This window comes from Poecile atricapillus, chromosome 1 (genome assembly GCF_030490865.1).
Source record: "Poecile atricapillus isolate bPoeAtr1 chromosome 1, bPoeAtr1.hap1, whole genome shotgun sequence".
NCBI lineage: Eukaryota > Metazoa > Chordata > Aves > Passeriformes > Paridae > Poecile > Poecile atricapillus.
In genome coordinates this window covers 130,726,410-130,748,549 of record NC_081249.1, presented here as the reverse complement: position 1 = coordinate 130,748,549, position 22,140 = coordinate 130,726,410, and the positions used below count along the sequence as shown (strand labels likewise).

Genomic DNA, 22,140 nt, shown 5'->3' with positions numbered 1-22,140 from the left:
AAAGTAGTTGTAGAAAAGTACCTGTTGTAGGTGAGTTGAGGGCCAGTCTCTTCTGAGCGAGACAGCTAAAGAAAATTACCTTAAGCCAGGACAGAGGAGATCCAGATTAGTGTCCTGGTGCTGGCCAGGACAGGGTTAATTTTTGCAGTAGCCAGGAGGGGGCACGGCCAGGATGTGGAGGTTATTGAATATCACCTCAGATCATTTTGCAGGGACTGGAGATCCGGGATCCCTTCTGGTTTGGGGTAGTGTGTCCAAGAGACTGGTCAGGGGTTTCTGCAGGGTGAGAAATCTATACTTGAGCACTGTCTTTAGTATGGTTGCTGTTAGTGTTCATTTTGTTATCTCATTTTCCAATTGTTTCCAATGTATTGCTCTTAACTCATGATCTTTACATTTTGTGCCTTCAATTCTCCTACCCACTCCACTGAAAGGCAGGGGGAGGAGAGGCAGGAATGAGCAAGCAGTGCATTGTTCAGTGGGAACACTGAATTGGAGAATACTATTCCTAAACTATGACAATTAGAAATTAGAAAAAAAAAAATTCACTGTTAAGGTAGTTGGGCTTTAGAACAGGTTGCCCAGGGAGCTAGTGGAGTCACCATCCCTGGAAGTGTTTAAGAGGTGTCTGGATCCAATGCTGAGTGATATGTTTAGGCGTTTAGTGGCTTGGGAGTAACTGTGGTATTGCTAGGCTGGTGATTGGACCTGATGATATTAAAGAATTTTTCCGATCTTGATGATTCTATGATTTTAAGGGGGGAGACTAAGTGATGCAGAAGTATCCTTTCAAAATAAGCTTTAATATATTTCTGATTTGGACCAAATAGCAAGGTATTCAAAATAGGTTGCTAGGAAAAACACCCAGTTTGGCATAATACATGTCAGAGTGTTCCAGATTCAGATCCACTGTGCTCCTGGGCAGTCACCAACTATATGAGCTTTAACAGGGGAAAGTGCCAGATTCTGCTCCTGGAATGGTGAAACCTTGGATGTACATACAGCCTGTCACATATAGGTTAAAACCTTACAAAAGAAAGGCCTTGTAAAACCATTGTTACTTCAGCTAAGTATAGCTAGCAGCTAGCCTGATAAGTTCCCATGCAAAAACATCTTGAGAATGAAGTTTGCTAACATAACAAACTATTCTTGGGGAGAAAAACAAGTGCACCTGTAATAGCAAGGGATCTGTTCTCTGAGAATCAGTAGAAAAAGTATGTAAACATTGTTAGAGAGAAAAGTTTCGATTGACATGTACACTCACCATTACCAACCAGTGAACTGAGTTCCTAACCAATTGGAATTAAACCCAGTGCCTTCTGATAACCATATAAATATAAGCTGTATGCAATAAAGATTGGGCTATGATGGAAGAAGAAAAGGTGTCATTGTCCATCTCTACTACAATAGACTGGGGAAGGAGATGCTGGAAATCAGTGTTGAGAAAACAGACCTGAGGATCCTGGTCAACAAACTGAATGTGAGTCTGGCAGGCAGGAGGGCCAATTGTGTCCTGGGGGCATCAGACAAAGCATCACCAGCTGGTCTAGAGAGGAGATTGTCTCATTCTGCTCTGCACTGGTGTGGCCTCACTTTGAGTCTTGTGTGCAGTTTTGGAAACCATAATATAAAAGAGATGAAGCTATTAAACAGTGTCCAAAGGAGGGCTACAGAGGTGGTAAAGGGCCTTGAGGGGAAGCCAAATGAAGAGGGCAGTGTTCAGCCTGGAGAAGAAACTGGGGGGAAGACCTTATCACTGTCTAAAACTCCCTTGTGAGAAGGCAGGCACTGATCTCTTTTCTCTGGGGACCTGAGGGAATGTCATGACTTTGTGTCAGGGGAAGTTTAGGTTGCATATTTAAAAAAGATTCTTCACCCAGAAGGTGGCTGAAAACCCAGGGGAATGGTCACAAGCACCAAGCCTGACATAGCTGAAGAAGTGTTTGGACAACACTTCCAGGCACATGGCATGATTCTTGGGGCTTTCCTGTGCAGGGCCAGGAGTTGGACTTTGATGATCCCTGTGAGTCAAAATGTACTCCTGGCATTAGCATACAATCATACAGTATCTTGGCAGCTATTGACTCAGCCACACATAATAGCACATATAGATCATGTGCTATTGGATCCAACTTGTTTCATGATAGTTTTTAACTAGACTTGTCTCACATAGAAACACAGACTATCTATTTAAGACTGCAAAACCATCTAATGCAGAACCATATCATTAATGCCACATCCTCATATCCATACATAATTTTTTTTAATGGGATTCTTCAGTTCATTAAAAAAAGCTACAATTTTTAATGCTCAAAGCTGTGTTGTAAAAAAATGTACTGACAATACCTAATAAACCTGAATTACTAAGTACTGAAACAATATTCACATTTTACATATTTATGTTTTCCAAAACTGCATTAAACCATTGAAAAATATTAGAAAGGTATTTGTTTTAATAACAATATCAATTAATTATGTTAATACATAATCCAATGTCCTTACTTAGAAATATATAACACCCCTCCACCTACTTGTATAAAGATATTTAAAAATTCCTGCATTTGAAAATTTGCTATGTCTGCAAATAACCTGTAAGTGTTTTTCAGCAGCAAGATGAGTTTAGATATTCAGGTCCTCCTGTGTTGGTAACTTTAATATATTGTTAATGATTATAACATCAGGGCAACAACATAGAAATGCTAAATATGGCATTAGAAACAAGAATATGCACCAATAAAAATATGCCAATGTAAACAGTGACATCTACTTTTGTCCTCATTTCTGTTGGGGCAGAGTTTATATCTTCTCAGTAGCTGGCACACTACTGTATTTTGGATTCAGTATGAGAATAATGTTGGTAACACACTGTTACCAATGTTTTGGTTGCTGCTATGTAGTGTTTATTTTTTATGTCTCACGATCTGCCAGAGAAGAGGTGCAGTAAAAAAAAACAAAACCAAGAAGAAGCAGAGCCATTACAAGGGCCAGTTTCAGTGCTTTTACTACAGCCACCACAACGGCCATCATGGGAACAGAAAGAAGATACAACCACCACTCAATCCCTATGCTTGAATGAGGTGTGGGAGATACAAAAAGATTTTAGCTGGGGACAACAGGCCTAGTAGTTTGGAATTAGAGAGTAAGACTATTAGCTGGGATCACTTGCTAAGGAGTCAAGCATTGCCAAAGAGATGGGAAAAAAGATACAAGCCCTTAGCCTCTTGTGAAGTGTGAGGGAAAGGTTTACACATAAGGGCAATATTCCCTGTCACCCAGGAAAATAGATGACAATAGAGAAAGGTATTCAACATCTGAGAGAAACAGCCGTGTGAGAAATGATATATTATGGCCTGGACAGTGCGCAATTCCCCACAGATCCAGCTGAAGTCCTATGATGGTAGTCAGGTGAGGGTCAGTCTTTTCTCCCAGGCAAAAACTGGCAGAAAGAGAGGACAAAATCTTAAGCTGTACCAAGGGAAGCTTAGGTGAGATGTCAGAAAACATTCTTCAGTTAAAGAGGTGAAAGAGTGATTGCACACTGGAATCATCTGCCCAGGGAGGTGGTGGAGTCACCATTCCTGGACATGTTTAAAAAAAGACTGGATGTGGCACTTGGTGCCATGGTTTAGTTGATGAGTTAGGTCATAGGTTGGACTAGATGATCTTAAAGTTCTTTTCCAACCTAGTTCATTCTGTGATTCTGTGATTCTTTGTGCAACCCACATGATAGAAATTTGTAAAGAGTGCACCATCAGTGCAAGACAGCCCCTTGTCAACATTAATTTGGAAAGATGATGTGTCACCAGCAGTGGATGAAGTAATTTGTCAAATCCAAGAATATGAAGACAGTGTATTTTCCTTTATCTTGACTTCAGAGAAACTGTCATGGGAGTTCCAGCAATTCAGCAAGTTTATGGGAGCAGGCATCTTTTTTCTCAAGAAATAGGATAGAAAGAACATGCTACAGAGCACCCTAGAGTTTCACCTGTGGGACCACAGAGAGGCCATGAGGAAGTGGGATGGAAAAAATGTGCAGGCCACACAAGTTTGCCTTGACCTGGAGTGGCATGCAGTACACCTAGAATCAAGTACCAAGGCATGGAAACACAACCCTACCATTTACCATCGCACCCTATCACCTGACCCAGATTGCACTGGAACAGGGTGAAGCTCTGGAACACCTGCAGTGCATTGATGCTGTCATCATATGGGGCAATTCAGCTAAGGTTTTTTAGAATGGGAAGAAAATAGTCCAGATTCTCCTGAAGGCAGGTTTTGCTATATAAAAAGGTAAAAGGACCTGCAAAGGAGTATGGCAAGATGGACATCATCAGATCTCAATGGATGTGAATAGTAAGATAACAGCCATGCCTCCACAAACTAAAAAGAAAAAAACATAAGTTTTTTTGAGCGTTGTAGAATTTTAAAGAATGCACTTTCCAAATTAGTCTGACTGTAAGCCCTTCAAGCCCTTCACTCTACAAAGTGACACAGAAAAAGAATGAATTCAAATGGGACCCTGAGCAATCACAAGCCTTTGAACAAATCAAGCAGCAGCCTTTGGGCCACTCTAAACAGGGCAAGATGTAAAAAATGTGCTCTATAGTGCAACTGGAGAGAATGGCCCTACCTGGAGCCTCTGACAGAAAACACCATAGAAGACTTGAGGCTGACTCCTAGATTTTTGAAACTGGGGATACAGAGGATCTGAAACTCACTGTACTACAACTGAGAAGGAGATACTGGCAGCTTATGAAGAATTTTGAGCTGCTTGCAGAATTGATTAGTACTGAAACACAGCTCCTTTTGGCAACCTGGTTACCTGTGTTGGGTTGGATATTCAAAACAAGGGTCTCCTCTACACAACATGCAACAGATGCTGTACACAGACTAAGCAGGTTCACTAATCACACAAAAAGCTCAGACAGGATGCCCCGGTTGTCCAGAAATCTTGGAAATTTTCACAGGTTGTCCAGAAGGCAGGGATTTTGGAATATTATCAGAGAAGAAGGTAATGTGCTGAAGAGGCCCCACTATATAATAAATTACCAGAAAGTGAGATGCAACAGACCTTATTTATTGATGGACCCTGCCATCTTGTGGAAAGGAATCAGAATTTGAAAGCAGCTGTATAGAAATCCTTCAACAAGTCAAAAACTGCTGAAGGAGAAGGTGAATGGAGTCAGTTTGCAGAGTTGAAAGCTATCCAACTGTCTTTAGCAGGCTAAAGGAGAAAAATGGCCAATTGTTTAACTCTTCTGCAACAGAATAACTGTCAATGTAGAGGTAAGCCCATCACATTGTGGCAAGACTGATGCCCAGGTGGAGAATCTGGTTGTGACAGTATGTCACAATCAGATACTCATGTACCCAAGAGGTCCAGCAGATTGAGGGCCAAAACCCTGAAGGCAAACCTCATTTGCTCACAATGGTAGAGGCAACCACTGGGTAACAGGAAACATCATGTGCCCCATGCCATCACCCAGATGATTGGTAATGCAGGAGGATGGGGAAGTCCAGTGTGTGCCTCAAGAAGATTTTATTTTGGGTAAGAATAGACAATAAATTAAACTGTCAAATGTTAATAACTGATGTTAACTATATAATACTGTGTATTACCACTTCTATAGCTGCTACATATGCATCTCCACACTGAGCACCTTGGGATATTTATCTTCAAAACATACATTCTGAGGTATATGAACCTGACTTCCCTCTGATCATTAATTTCATTCATTTAATGAATGAAAACTGAACAAGTACAGCAGTAATGGTTTCAGAATTGACTTCAGTGTGCAACGTACAGCAATCCAACATCTCAGTCTTTCCTACTTGAAAGACTCTTGTCAGGAATTGACGTCAAAGTCTTGGACTAAATCAATTCAACAGACATTTTTGTGGCCATTTTATGGACATTTGACAAAAGTGTTCCATAGACTATGGGAATGATGTCTGCATATATATCTAACAAAGTAAATAAATAGGGAAGGTGATAGAGTATTGAGAAGCATGAGATTTGGCATGATGTAAATGGCACAAAATAAAGGGTAGATATGGTCCTGGTTTCAGCTGGCATAGGCTTAATTTTTTCTTGGTAGCTGGTACAATGCTGTGTTGAGGATTCTTTATGAGAATAAAGTTGATGACACACTGGTGTTTTGCTTGTTGCTAAACACTCTCTGCCAGTGACGAGGTGCACAAATAAGCTGGGAGGGCGCATAGCTGAAACAGGTGGCCTGAACTGGCCAAAAGGATATTCCATAGAATGTTATGACTTGTATATAAACTGGGGCAGTTATCTAGAAGAGAGGTCTGGATCAATTGCATTTTTCAGTATGGATGCTAAGTATGAAGCAGGGAGCACAGTGAAAGCAGGCTGCATAACTTTCTCAGTCTCGCCTGAGAAAGTGGCCTGGGAAATCATAAGGAAGAATTAAAACAATCCTCAGATATAGAAGACAGCCTTGCAGGTGCTGTTTGTCAGTTTCTTGTTTTCTTGCAAGAGAAGGTCGAGGGGTGGTGTACCCCACTGACCAATGTTAGTTTACTAACCAATAAGAGTTTTACTTCTCCATACTTTCACGTATCAGTCTATAAAAGAAGATCTGAAGTAATAAACCTTAAGAGACAGAACTCTCCTGTTGAACTCACAAGAGAGTCTGTGTCGTTCTTCTCGCCATTCCCAATAGAGCGACAGCTCAGTTGCAAGGAGCAATTGATTTGTGCATCACTTTGTCTTCTTATTTTTCCTCTTTTTTTTACCCCTTTTATTATCATCACTATTATATGCTATTATTATTACATTTTACTTTTGTTTCAATTATTAAACTGTTTTTATTGCAACCTACTGTTGTCACTTCTAATTCTCTTCCCATTCCATTGGGGTGTTGGGGGTGAGCAGGCAGCTGCATAGTGTACAGTTTCCAGCTGAACTTAAAATGTGACAACTTCCTCACCAAAGCCCATATAATCTAGACAAAACCTTCTGCATACAGTTTTTTCATGGCTGTGAAAATACACTATATCACTAATGAGGGAAAAAAATTCCCTACTACAAAAAAAAAGCAAATTAAAAAAATAAGCCTTGTGTTTAATGAAAAAAGCAGTACTCAAAACAGTGATAAAAGACAATGTAACAAAAGACCAGGAAATGCTATTATCCTAACTATGTTGTCTCAACAGGGTAACTATCTGATGCCATCAATCATCAACTGCAAAAGTTTATGCAACAGCCCTAATATATTTTATAAAATTCAACTAAGAAAATTTCAATTTCCTGTCTCTCCTAGGGACTTACGCTTCTACTGTGAAAATAATATCCTGTCTTAAAGCATTATTCTACATCAAATAAGCAGTCTGATCTAATCACAAATAATTTATAAACCTGAAAACTGAAATCATACATGCAGTGACAAAACTGCACAAACATATTGACTTGATCAAGGAAAAAAATTCACAAAGTCCATAATCAACAAAAGCATTATTTAATAAAAAAACATCATAAGCCTTCTTACTTGGAATGAAAAAAAAAGTAACAGCTTCTAAGTGTAAACTGCAACACTTAGGAAGAGCTGTAGCAATCACAAACCATGATGACTGAATCATACACTCACTACACCACAAAGTAGAAATACCTCGATGAAGATTCAACAATCTCTGTTCTTAAAGGTCAGAAAAAATCAGTTATTATTCATCACATATGTGATACATTGGCATTTAAGAAAACAAAGAGAAACACCTGAGGAAGTTCAAATTGCTGGCGGTTGGTGGGAGTTTTTCTCCCAGCCAACAACTGGCCATTTCTAAGAATTGACAGCAGTTTGACCATTGAAAAGTGAGATCAACCTGTGAACACCACCTTAAGACCTAAGCCTGGGAATTTCTTTGTCTCTTTGTTTCCTGGCTGTGAAAGGTAACAGAGCTTTAGCTGGCTTCCCATCCCCTGCCCAGCCCATGGCGGCCCAGGCAGGGGCTAGGCTGGGTCTGCCACAGCTCCCGGCTGGGAGATGGGGCCTGCGGGCCAGGCCGGTCCCTGGCTCGGCTGCAGTTTTTTTGCTGTGACTGAATTCACCAGAGACTGCCGAGTAAAGACAGAAAAAGCTCTTGACTTGCGGCAGGCTGAGACAGCGACCACACTCTCCAGAGCAGCCATGAAGAACCTTCCATCGCAGACAGCTCCAGCCGCTGCTCCGGCAGAGATCACAGAACCATCTACAAAGCCTGGGCAAGATTTTAACCCTTTCATTACCCAGATGAGACTTGCAGATTAATCCTTTTTTCCAGAGAAAGAAAAAGAGAGTAATCAACATGTAAAGAGACTTTATAAACTATCAGAGACAGTAAAGAAAAGAATTAAACTTCAGAAGAGGTAGAGAATAAGGAGATGCTTTATAAGCTGAAATATTTTTCTGTTAAAGCTATGGAAATGAACAATAGTGTTCTGAAAAAACTCCTTTAATTCATGACAGAGTATATTGGGAGGAATGGAGTGTTCAAAGTGTGGATTTTGAACAAAAGGTGGAGTAATTGTGATACAGTAAGGTGCTGGAACAGAGCCGGCAGAAGTAATAGTTGAAGATTTGAGGCCTTGAGAGGCAAAGAGAAAACTTCTGTTTTCCAGAGAAGCTCACAGAGACAGATGAAGAAAACTTTTGCCTTTGAATAACTCATCCTTAAAAATGATATCCCTAGACTCATTGACCCATAACACACCTCAGAGTGATGTGAAATGGAAAGAGAGAACTGATGGCAGGATTTCCTGGCAGCTGGCATCAGAGAAATAGAAAGCTATAACAGAAATAGTTCTCTTGTGAGAAACTCCATAGATTAGCAGAAGAAAACTTCTGTTTCTCTACAAAGGCTGATGAAAAGACTCTAGCAGGAATTGGGACTGTTTTAAACACCAAAGTTCCAAAGCTTTTTGTCTCTATGTTGTCATGTGAACAAGGAAATGGTTGGGTAGTGGGGGATAAAGGAGTTTTCTGGAAGTTTATTCTGGTTTTCTTATTCTTGTAGTTTTGTTAATAAACTTTCTTTATTCCTTTAAAGTTTTAAGCCTGTTTTGCTCTTGTTCTAATCCATATCTCACAGCAAGAAATAAGTAAGTTTTCTATTAATTTTTTAGTTACTGCTTTAAAACCACGACAACATATTAAACCACAAAACATTGCATACTCAAGGCCATGATCAGGCAAACACCCAACCTGGCACAAAGTTCATATTCAATCCCATTATTCTCAAAAAACCAAAAATCTAATTCTGTAAAATGATCACATTCTTAAAATCTACAAATAAATAGAATAATCTTCATATAACAACCTCAAACCTGAATAAAACCCACACAATATTTCTCTTTCCTCAGCCACCTATACATGGATGAACTGAACAAGGAACTAAACATATGCTGATTAAATATTCTTGTGACATCAAACTTGGTGTGTCAGAGAAGATGGGGTATGAGAGACTGGAAAGACTGATGTCTCAAGACATTTTGGGTTGCATCTATGTAGGTAAAGGGGCAGGTCAGGCCTTGCCCTGTCAAAACAGTGCCCTGCCCCACACTTCCCATCCCTAGAACCTACATTCCAGACCAGAAGTGGCTGCCAACCCATCTCCTGAGTGGCCAGATGACTGGAAGTCCCACCTGGAGGAAGGGCCAAGGAAGGCTAAGGGCTATTTAAAGCTTAATATAAGGCAATCCAATGTTTTGATCCTATCTTGTCCTGAGTGTTTTGTCTGAACAGGAATTGGTAGCTATACATATGCTTTTCTCTATATTTTCTGTCCTTCTGTCTTTTTCTTTTTCTTCTAATTCCCTCTTCTTGGAATTTTTGGTTAACTTAAAATTGAATGGGCTTAGAGTTTTCGAAGTTGAATGGGCCAAGTTAATGCTTTTGGAAGCATTTTATGTTGATTGAATTTTGTGCTAAGACTTTTGCCAATTTCTCAGTTTTTCTAAAGTTGCCAGTATAGTATTTTGGGATTTTCTGCCCTCTTGAGAATATACTTTTGGTGTTTCTTCCATGCATCTAAGAGTACATAAACAATAGTAAGCTCTTTTGAAAACCTCATCAAGCAAGTTGTTTGGGGCCTTACATGAAGTTTATGTAAATTAATCCTGACAAACTGGAAAAAAAAAGATAACATTCGCTAAAATCAAGTATAAGACATTAAATTCAAACAGTAATGATCAGTACAAGTAATACAGACCAATATGGATGCATGACCCAAGATGATATAACTACTGAGTGTGTCATGATTCTGTAGAACAGGCAAAGAACACTGTGCGTACAGACTACAAAAAAATCCTTTTACTCTGTTCAGCATGAGTGAAATATCCATTTCAAATGGATAGAGACCAAAGAAAACAAGTTCGGATGTGGTTAACATGAAGCGTTAATGGTAGTCTCAAATGCCGAGAAGCAAGACAAGGGGGAAAAATCTACCTAAGTTAATGTTTTGGGTTACAGTGTAAGGTGTAAGCAAAGTATGTATTCTACCACCACATACATCACCTTCTGATGAACTCTTAGTGGTGGGCCATTTGTAACAGCTGCATACCCCACCTATCAGTGGGGTGTAGTGTTCCCTTTGTCTTCATGTGATAACTACACCCAGCTCATCATGGGTAGTCATCTCTGCTAATGGGCCATCAAGGACTCCTCAAAATATCCTATGACTTATAGGATTACATCATTCCATTGTAAAACTCCCTGCCTTGGGGGAAGTACTGCACATTCCTGCCTCTATTTGAGGGTATATAATCTTGAGGTTTGGGGACTTAGGGGAACCACCACTGGACCTACAGAGAAGGAAGACCAGATCTTTCCACAGGACCACTGCTTCAACAAGACCACATGTGGGAGACAGTGAGCCAGCCAACAGTACACCCGTCCTTCCTTGGAGGGAAGAAACTATTTAGGCTACAGTTTGCCACTTTCCTTAGGGGAGAAACCTTAGCTGGCTGCCTTCTCAGGCATGGTGAAGCAAAAAGCCACCTGTCCAGTAGCCTTTGCAGTTCATGTTAGTTCTGTGTTGCTTATTGGTTGTTCCCTTTAACATGGCCTGACCTGCAGGAGATAAAAAGTCAGATTTCTGTAAGCCAAGTAGCATTCGTAGAGAGATTTCTTGGGGCAGAGAGCTAAATTAAAGCCTCAAAAGAGATTATATATGAAGCTCCGTCTCTCTTTCTTCCACATTGCTGAGAGCTGAATTTCACTGAGCGTTTTTAAAGGCTAAAGCTGAATTCACTATAGCAGCTGAGAGGTGCGGGATCTCTGCATCCCACCACCACCTCAGCTGGCTATAATTCACCACTTAAATAGAACTGCAATCACCACTTAATCTGACCTCTGATTCCACCATGAACAACAGGGTGTCAGGTCATGTTCTGACTTTGACAGTTTAAACCTGTGTTTCTGTACTGCCTTTATTATGATTTTGCTATTAAATTTGAAATCTCTCACAAGATATTTTTGTGGCATTAATTCCTCCCACTGGTTTATCTTCAAAGCAGTGAAGTTAATTTTAAAAAAGCATTGTGATGGTCACAGAATAACTACAGCAAAATATGCAGAGTACTGCTTTAAAGCAAGTGGTTAAAAAACCCAAACAAACTACTGTCTATGCCTGTGAGAGAGCTTAACTACCTGTCTTCAATTTCAGTATGTTTCAAGACATATAAAGAAATATTTTTTGCTATGAAGGCTAATAGACTGTTGAATATGGGGTTATGCTTGTTAAAGTTGTTGAGGCTTATGCTCACTGGAGGGCCCTATTGAACGACACAGTTGCAGGCTTCGTGGTTGGAACTTGGTTGAAGGGGGAGAGGCAGTCAGGCATGAGGAGAGAGTCAGTTGGGCGACAGCTGGAAGTGAGATTGGAGATTGTGATTGGCTGGAGGAACGCGTGGACAGCGTATGAACAGGAAGCTGATTGGGTGATAAAACATGTGGACAGCAGCACTGCAGCTGAGCCAAACAACAGCTGCCCTTCTTTTGTTAAGTTCTGTTAGGCTTTGGTTTCTCTTATGCGCAGTAGAAATTAAGGGTATAAAGGGGCTGATTTCTGCAATAGTGATCTTTGGATGCATAAGGGGGTCTGTGTCTTTTTGTTCTCCATTGCTACAATAGGCAAAAAGAGACCAAAGCAGCAGAAATACATAGAATTACTTCAGTTTCTAAAAAAAAAAATAATTTAGATAAGTTTTGTGAAAGAATAACATATTCTTAACATATATCTGTTTTATACAGAACCGTGTTAGGGAACAGAGAATACTTCCTATTTTCTATGGTCTGCTTAGAAAAAGGCTTTTGTCAAAAGTAAGCCAGTATAGATGGGATTGCCACATATATGTAACAAATTTTGATCTCAGAAAATACAAAGTGCCTTCTCTTATTTATGTGTTTAAAAGAAAAAAAATGTGTTAAGAATATTTTCAGACTTTTCATTTCATCATATATCAGAGTCTGTTTGTATTGTGGGTACTTTCATTTAATCTTCATCCTTTGTTAGGAAAAAACAAAGAAAAACTAACTTTGCTAGTATAATCAACTAATAATATTTAAGCCACTGGAGACCAATGAGATTAAATTTATCAAATAGAAAACATAATGAAATAAATAAAGATATAACTAACCAAAGATTCAGTTCACTACTTTCAGTTCAGTTGTGATTTCTGACAAAGCCAAGGAAAACTTTTGAAAGAACATTGTCTTATCTGAAGTATTTGATAGTTATTGTCTCAAATCAAATTAATATGCTTAAAAATACCACCCATTAATGTATAGCAACAAGAAAGTCTCCTCTTCCAGACTCTATTCAGTTGTTATGCAGCATGATAAAGTTAGCCTGTAGTTATAGAACTTATTATCCCTAATAATGTGTTGCAAGATATCTGGAAAAACAAAAAAGAAAACCAACCAAAAACTCTAATATTTTGCACTGAATTTATGTTTATAACTGGTGTTCTATAAGTTTTTTAGTTTACTTATGTCTTCCCTACACAGTTCCGGTAGATTTTCCAAAGGCGGTTGCCCGAGATCCAGATGCTGACGAAACACACTGGATGAATAAACACATTGCAGTGTAAAGATCCTGTCTGAAAGAAAGAGAAATTGCAGTATTCTCTCACAGAAGTTGATACGACAAGCCAAAAAGGAAACTGGTCCCAGTTTTCTCTTATCATCTCCTTTTAACACTGAACTATAGAAGTTTTATTTACTATTACAAGGCAATGTAAAAGTAACAAGAAAGATAAGATCATTCTTTCTGTGCTAGACAAATGAATGTACAAATAAAGTTGTACGAAAGTTAACAGGATGGGTGCCATCTTTAGTTAAGGGAATTTTGTGGACCTTTATGGTGATTATTATTGTATTAGCTATGTTCTCATGTCTTCTCCATTGCTTCAAAAGAGCTACAGGAGATGCCTTTTTACTAAATACGGAGAGAGGAGCTGTGGAGGAGGCCCAGACCTGACAGGCATCCTCCCTGGAGATCTACCCCCTAAGATAAGACAAAACTGCCTAATCACTTTGACTAAGCTGTGGACCCCTTCCTTCTTCAGGACCCCATGTTATCTCCCTGTTAACTACTAGTCATCTAATCTCAGTCTCAGACCATTGGTCCCCTTCCCAATTCTCCCCTTCCCTATAAAAATCCCAGCTTTTGCCCAGATGAGTGGTTAGATCATCACTGTCCCCCTTTGCTGAAGTCTGCATTAAAGACTTTCTGTGGAATGCCATGTGATTTTCCCATCTCTTGTCTGTGTTGGCTGGGGTAACCCCTGAACAGAGCTGGCTAGGCTGGACAGAGCTGATCACAGAGCAGAAATCCCTTTCTAAAACAGCTGGTCACCTTGATGCCTTGGCCCGTGCTCCTAAGGGTTATCCCTGGCTGGAGACTGCCTGGAAACCCTGGATGGCGGCTCTCTCCCTCCGGACATCTATCAGGGCTGTTGCCCACAGAAGTTGAGGGTTGGGCAGGCCCCCAGGACCCAGCCACAACAGAAAGTGATGTTGCTTTTTTTTTTTTTTTTTTTTTTTATCTTTCTGCAAGGGAAACAGAAGTTTAATAGTACTTTGAACATAATGAAGAGTGCTTTAAAATCCATTAAAAGGACTAATTTTTCAAATACAAAAAGTCAATTGAATTCTGTAGATGATAATTTTAATACATTCAGACGCAAACCATGGGGGGAAGTGGATGTACATGTGTGAAATGGAGTGGTTTAGGATTAGGCCCAGACACCAGCAGTATACGAATAAAATTGTATAGGAAAGTCTGAAACTTGCATCTTCATATATGTGCCAGCACACAAAGTGCTTCTTTGTAAAAGATTGTCACAAATTTAAAATATGTAATCACTTATTTTAAGCCCAGAAAGCAATCCTAATGTTTAAACAAGTTCTCTGCCAAACCTGGTCTTTTGTGGTTTTCTGATAATTTTTTTCCTTTGTTTTTCTTTTTTTATTTCATCTCTTTCTCTGTATGTAATGTAGAATTTCATTGTCTTCATTAGAAAAATAAGTCATTTAAAATTCTGGGATATCAGTATACTGTGGCATGTAATTAACTTTGCTAATAGAGAGGGGAACACACATGGCATCTCTTTAATTTCAGAAGGAGCAATAGTATAAATATTTACCAAATCCAGTCCATATGATGCAAAAATAATTTCACATAGTTTTGGTATTTGACTCTACCATAGCAAATGATTTAAATTATTTTCACATGTCAAATAATGATTCAGTGTCATGGTTTTAAAGCAGTAACTAAAAAATTAATAGAAAACTTAGTTATTTCTTGCTGTGAGATATGGATTAGAACAAGAGCAAAACAGGCTTAAAACTTACAAGGAATAAAGAAAGTTTATTTACAAAACTACAAGAATAAGAAAAACAAAATAAAACCTCCAGAAAACTCCTCCTTGCCCCACTACCTAACCATTCCCTTGTTTACATGACAACATAGAGACAAAAAGCTTTGGAACTTTGGTGTTTAAAACAGTCCCAATTCCTGCTAGAGTCTTTTCATCAGCCTTTGTAGAGAAACAGAAGTCTTCTGCTAATCTATGGAGTTTCTCACGAGAAAACTATTTCTGTTATAGCTTTCTATTTCTCTGATGCCAGCTGCCAGGAAATCCTGCCATCAGTTCTCTCTTTCCATTTCACATCACTCTGAGGTGTGTTATGGGTCAATGAGTCTAGGGATATCATTTTTAAGGATGAGTTATTCAAAGGCAAAAGTTCTCTTCATCTGTCTCTGTACGCTTCTCTGGAAAACAGAAGTTTTCTCTTTGCCTCTCAAGGCCTCAAATCTTCAACTATTACTTCTGCCCGCTCTGTTCCAGCACCTCACTGTGTCACAATTACTCCACCTTTTGCTCAAAATCCACACTTTGAACACTCCATTCCTCCCAATATACTCTGTCATGAATTAAAGGAGTTTTTTCAGAACACTATTGTTCATTTCCATAGCTTGAACAGAAAAATATTTCAGCTTAATTAAAGCAGCTCCTTATTCTCTCTTCTCCATCTAAAACTTAAGTCTTTTCTTCACTGTCTTTGATGGTTTTATGATGTCTTCTTCATGTTATCTCTCTCTCTCTCTCTCTCTCTCTTCCTTCTCTCCTTCTGGAAAAAAGGAGTAATCTGTAAGTCTCATCCAGATAGTAAAAGAGTTAAAGTCTTGGAAAAGCTGCAGATGTTCATGATATCAGGTTTCAGTTCAGTGGCAAAAACTTCAAACCAAGTCAGGCCGGCCAGCTCCGTTTCTCCCCCCCGCCCTCTTCGGCCTTGCCCAGCCTGGAGCAGGGGGAGGAGTCCGAGACAGAGCCACGTTACCTCATCAAAAGCCAGAAACCAAAGAAAACAAGAGAGCCCTGGCTTTACATCTTAAGATGGTGTTCACAAGTTGATCTCACTTCTCAATGGTTAAAACCGCCGCCAATTCTCAGAAATGACCAATAATTGGTCACAAGAAAAAACTCCCATCATCCTCTCTCAGCTTCAACTTCCCCAGCTCCTAAAGCTATCTTAAAGGTAAAGTCACCGCATGACATTCAGTTTGTGTAGAACTAGGTGTTTCAAAGAATTTGGAAAATGGTTTTGACTCTAAATTTGCAGTAGTGATATGGTCCTTAGTCCTTTGGAGGTATTAAGCACTCATAGTCCTTGAAACATTATTGAGAAGTATAACAGTACTGAAGGTAAATTACAATCCTGTTTTTACTTTTTAAAGCTGCACTTCAAAGAAATGTGTGAGTTCAAGAGTTTCATCATGGAAACAAACTAAATGACTATAAGGAGCAGCAGAGGTGGTCAAGTGCTGGGAGCAAGGTTCTTCACTGCCCTCCCTCCTTCCTCCCTCTTCTGTCCATTGTTCCTCTCTCCCAGTCATCCCCACTACAATCCCTGCCTGCCTTCTGTTTGCCATTTCTATCTGCACACCTCTGTCTTTTCTGCTCTGATGCCACTGATTCCAGCCACGCACAGGACTTCACAGACATCCTCTAGTTTAATGCTATTAACAGGAAACCCGGTAGTTCTGAATATGTGGAGAAGCCTTAAGGACTCCCCAGGGCCAAGAGCAGATCTTTATTCAGCAAACATCCACCCTGACTGCAATGTTTCAGCAGGAACTGATCATGTCTGCATACTTAACTGGATCTAACGTGGTTTGCTCCTCAGAGAAAGGTGCAAAATTATAAACTATGTCACTCATGGTAAAACTATTGGGGGAAGGGGGTTAGGAGTTAAAGAGTGATTGATTAGGAGTAGCTGACTAGACAACACATATGGCTTAACATTTACTGTGCATGCAAAAGCAGAATGAGAGAATGCAAGGCTATTGTGATAAGGAAGAAACTGCTAACAAAAGCAGGATGAGAGGATGCAAGGATTGCAAGGCTATAGTGCTAAGGAAGACTGTTCAGACCCCCAAACCAGCCAAAACCACTCTTGCGGTTTGAACTGCGACCAAGACACCAGGGAACATGTGCAAGGAGGCAAGGTGAAAAGTTCAGCTCTGAGAAAGGCTGTTTTTACTTCATCCTGATGAACACCATACGACCACCAGGAGGCACTGTGCAAGCGCAAAAGGACTTAAAGCTCATTATAATACTAAGCAAGGCTAGGTGGAGCTAGGAAATTAATATATATATTCATATTGTGAAACTTAATGTATATGTAATGCTTCAGGGAATAAAGAGAGAGATAAGTTTTGCTGAGGGCGTGCATGTCTTTGGAGGAGTTATCCCCCATGTGCCTCCAGTGCTGAATAAATGCATACCTACTTTACAACTTTAGGGAGTTGTGGAGTCTTTCAACATGTCATTTTGTCAAGCCAGCCAGGAGGCGCTCTGGCTGCAGGATTGTCTGAGGGGTGGACTTCCTAGGTGCACCTCGGGATTTTTCCAGGAGGAACTCTGCATCTTGGCTCTCTCACTGTGGGGGCAGACAACATCCTACTGGCACTGTGAATAAATGGTATGTATCAAATTTAGGGAGCCTGTAAGTCATCCTCTTGGCCAGGGAGGCTGTTAAGTCATGCAGAGACGTCTGGCACACACCATAGTCCCTGTGTAGGTAGAGTCTGGGCTTGCAAGCAACCAGCTAGGGGAGCTGGCAGACGCATTCACTGACCAATAGAGCAGCTGCTAGCAACCCTGGGAGTGGGTCAAGTGAATCCTTGCCTTTGTTGAATTGGACTTTAACTGCTGCTATTTAGAGGCATAATTGTATGATTGCAGAGTCTGGATGTTTTGGCTGTGTGAGTGAGATGTACCTTTAGTACAAAGCAAGTGCAGTGCTCTACCCGCGTTTCCATCCTCGGGTGACTGAGGTGGCTGGGGAAAAGCGAAATGAGTGGAGTGATTGAAGTACGGTTTTAGAGTGTTCTGTATTTAAGTGTGGTGATTGTTGTGTGTTTTAATTTTGAGACTAATTAAGGGGACCCCTTTACCCCAGTGGTTTGGGCTTGACCCTTGGGACTTTATGAATCCAGTGAATCACTGGATAGAAAGAAGAAATGAACAGGTTTGTTTAGAAGGAATATATAGAACCTCTGCAGGGAGAATGGTAACCTTAAATTGGGAGCAACCTGCGATGAAATATTTAAACATCCTAGAAGGGATAAATGGAATAATTTGTTTTTGTGGATGTTCTACAGTCTTTCATTCATCAAGGGGGTGGCACCTTGCATGGGTATTACTACAGTGCAGGATTTGTGCAGGACAGTGGTATTGTTCTTCTGCCAGGTGGCAGGGTTTGTGCCCCCAGTGTGAGCAGAGGCATTTTAATAAAGCAGATTCTGAACCTAAGATTTTAAAGCTTGAGTGTGGAAGGTTGCGTTTGGTACCAGCAACTTGGTGTGTAAGAGAGGAAGATTAGGAAAAGACTGTAAAAGTTTGCAAGAAAGGTTTGGGTGGAAGCACGACATGATGAGGAGGAGGAGGAGATAATGGGAACTGGCCAAAGCAAAGAGATTTCTAAAGGCAGCTCGTTGGGCTGTATTTTGGCACATTGGAAGGAAATTGTGGGAACTGGGGGTACAGAGAACAAGAGGACTTTCGTAAAGTATTGTAGGCAGTGGTGGCCTCTGTATCAATTGAAAGATGGAGCAAAATGGCCATCTATTTGAACTTTAGATGATAATACCTTGCTACAGTTAATGCTGTTTTTACAAGCAGGGGATGGGAAAACTAGTAACAGTTTTAAGAGAGGAAGGGAGAGGAAGACATGGACACCCAGACAGTGCCCACTCTGGCTGGGTAGAGATCAGTGTGCAATTTGCAGGAAATTTGGTCATTGGAAAAATCAGTGTCCAGAATCGAGACAAAATGGCCATCAGGAAAAGGGAGACTGGGGAAGAGAAAAGATGGACACACATGTAAAAGAGGATTGACAGGAACTGGGGGACTCTACCCTAGAGGATCCACTAGTTATAATGAAGCTAGGGGAAAAGAAGAAGAAGTGGAATTTTTGGTAGATACTGGAGCAACATACTTAGTTTTAAATAAAGCTTTGATGCCCGTGGGGGACAATTACATTACAATCACATACAATTGTATGTAAAGGGGGAAACTGGTCAATCTGAAAGATCATATTTTTGCAAACCATTAAAGTATAAGCTTGGGAAACAATGGGGCACTCATAAGGTTTTATATATGCCCAACACCCTGAAGGCATGTTTGGGGACACATTTACTGGAACAATTACAAGCCACCACTGTAGAAGCAGGGCCTGGCGGCTTGGAAGATATCGGGATGTAACGGAAAGATAGTAACCCCCCCTCCTCTTTAGTATGGTAATGACCCCTGCAATTAGCCAATAGCACCTAGCTGTGATGAAAGCAGATGGGAGTAACACAGTGAACCTAGGTTATAAAATGTCGAATTCTCCAGCAATAAACGCCATTTTGCCATCCATCATATTGGTGTCTTGTGTGCAAAAGGACCGACTGGCCTGGGCATGGCCACCGTGCTGCTCTTGAACCAGGGTGTCTGCCTTGCTTAAAAGACAACATTTGGTGCCGAAAACCCGGGAAGCCAAATTTGAAAAGCGGGATTCAAACCCAGAAAGCGAGGATTGCCTGGAGAACAGGAGCAGCGGTCAGGGCAGCTGGACTAGTCCTGGCAAGGGAGTCAAAATAATTTTTGGGTTGAACAGTCCCGCATCTGAAGGTGCAGTTATTTTTTTTGCATTCAGTGCAGACACTGCATGAATGATGTCCAGGTATTAATGGACTTCTACATGGTTGTGTCCTTATATGGGACTGACCACGACACAACTGTCTCCCTTGTTTGGTCTATTAAAGGAGGACTCTGATTTAAAGTCACCTCTGACGCTGACCCCACAGGCACAGTAGGTGCTGGAGGAGGTTCTGCGAGCAGTTTCTGCTCCTCAAGTTTATTACATTAATCTTTCCATTGATGTCGCTGGTTTTTTTTCATTGCCACTCCAGATTTGCATTCCACAGGTATCATTGGCCGATGAAAACACTGGAAATGCCATTGCTACCTGGAAGGATGGATCTGAGTGGCAGGTTTAGAGAGTCATGAGGCTGGATCAGCCCAATTGGTGGAATTATGGGCTGCTGTCATAACATATCAGAAGTTTTCCCAGGCACCTTTCAATTTGGCCATGGATTCTGCCTCTGTGACCAAATTGAGACCCATCCACAAGCAGGTGTTGATGTTGGACATTTGTTTCATTTATTTTTTGGGGTTTTTGTTTTTCTGTTTTTTTTGGGTTTTTTTGTAATAACGAAAGGGTGAGATATCACCCTGAAAATACAGCCTTCTGATTGTATGGAGTATTGTATTTTCCTATTATTTATCCTTTTCATTGTTTATAATGGTGCTAGTTTCTTTGGTCATTTTTCCTTTTCCTTTTCTTTTTGTTAAACCAAAAAGGGTGAGATGTCGCCCTGAAAACTCAGCTTCTGAGCTTGCTGACATGGTTTTCTAAAGACTTTCCCAGGACAGTAACTGTAAACATAGATATGTGTACATTCTTTCTGTTACACGTCTTGTGATGGGCATCTCTCATGGCCAGTGCAGTGAGAAAGTGTTATCCTGACCATCCAATCCCTGGCTGTGGTCAGAAGCCTATAAATCCTGGGAGGAAAAATAAATTCTCTCTTCTTTTCACCACACCTCGACCTGTGTCCATGTGATCTATTTATCTTCAGCGGCAACAAGTTATAGCTCTGACTTGAAATCTTCCACAATGTATTGTGTGGGGTTCATTCCTCCCAGTGGTTTACCTTCCATTCAGCATAAGCAGATAATTAAAAAACTACTATACCAAATGGCTTCTGCTCTGCTTAGTGTGTCTGTCGTCAGACATGAAACACACACAAACAAGCACTCTGAACCTACCCTCCCCCATCTCACATGATTTAAGAGGATAGCATAAGGTTGCTGCTCCCTCTGCTTCATAAATCAATTTTTCTTGGTCAGGAAAGAGATTGATGATTAAACCTGCAAAAATATTTCTGGTTACATATAAAGGCAATATCAATATTAGCAAAGCAATCATTCAGTCTCATACAGAATTGCACACAGTCAGGATAGGTTTCAACTGTTTACATATAAATATATAATACATAGTTCTCAGTGTGTGAGGCTTTGAAATCCACAATTCATTAACATTCTTGATCTAAAGTTCTCAGAGTGTTTTTAATTACATTAGATCGTAGTTTCTGTAGGAGGAAAGTAACTATCCTTATATTGCAGTAAGAGCACTCAGAGGACAACTCACACTACTTAACTTGGGACCTACATCTCTGGTGTTCATTCATGATCAAGAACTATGTCTATTCAATGTAAATCAAGGTCTTTAAGGCATAATTCATGTGATCAAATGTAGACATAGTCTTCAGAAGATAATTCTCCAAGGATTTGAAGTGGAGAATTTGTTGGAGGAAGCAATATTCATTCAGATGAGACTATGTCTATTCCCATTCACACTAGACACATTTCCTCCTTTACTACCGTTCTTTACATGTGTGCCTTAATTACTACATTGTCATAGTTTACTGAACTAGGATTAGGGGAAAATGGATTTCATTGCATGAATGCCAGTGACTTGCTGGACAGCCCTTCTGCCATGTTCACTTGATTGTGTTCCCAGTTTTTTTTTCTTCTTCTCTAAGCTTTTTTCAGGTGGGTAGTACTTAGCAAGAATTCCCTTGCTAAGCATTAGTATGCACCCTAGCGTAACTCAGATCCTTTTTTGGGATCACTGTGTATTAGCATAGTGAAAACAAGTAGATAATAGTGCTAAACAATCCTACTGCTTCAGCCAAAGGAAACAAACTTTCACAGCAAGGCAAGATTAGAATTTTTGATCTTTACCTCTGCTCAAGCTCTTCATTATACTGAATTTGAAGAAATACGTGTTATTTTTGCTAATGCTAGATGCCAATAAAAGTTAAATGCCTAGATCTATAATATACCTAATTTTTGTCTCTAAATTTGCTTCCCTGAATTTGGTCTTATGAAGACCAGAAATAAATGTTCCTGAAAAAACTTGGAATAAACCTATGCATTTAAAAAACAAAAAACAAACAAAAAAACTCCAAACAAACAAAAAACACCCAAAAAATCCAAAACCAACAAAAACCCAACAGAAA

The 22,140-nt window shown here is 40.1% G+C and overlaps 1 protein-coding gene across 2 annotated transcripts in view; it reads right to left on the bottom strand.

Moving 5' to 3' along the window:
- Positions 1–22,140, bottom strand: part of LUZP2 (leucine zipper protein 2) — a 195,547-nt gene that overhangs the window by 43,943 nt on the left and 129,464 nt on the right. The window lies entirely within an intron of this gene.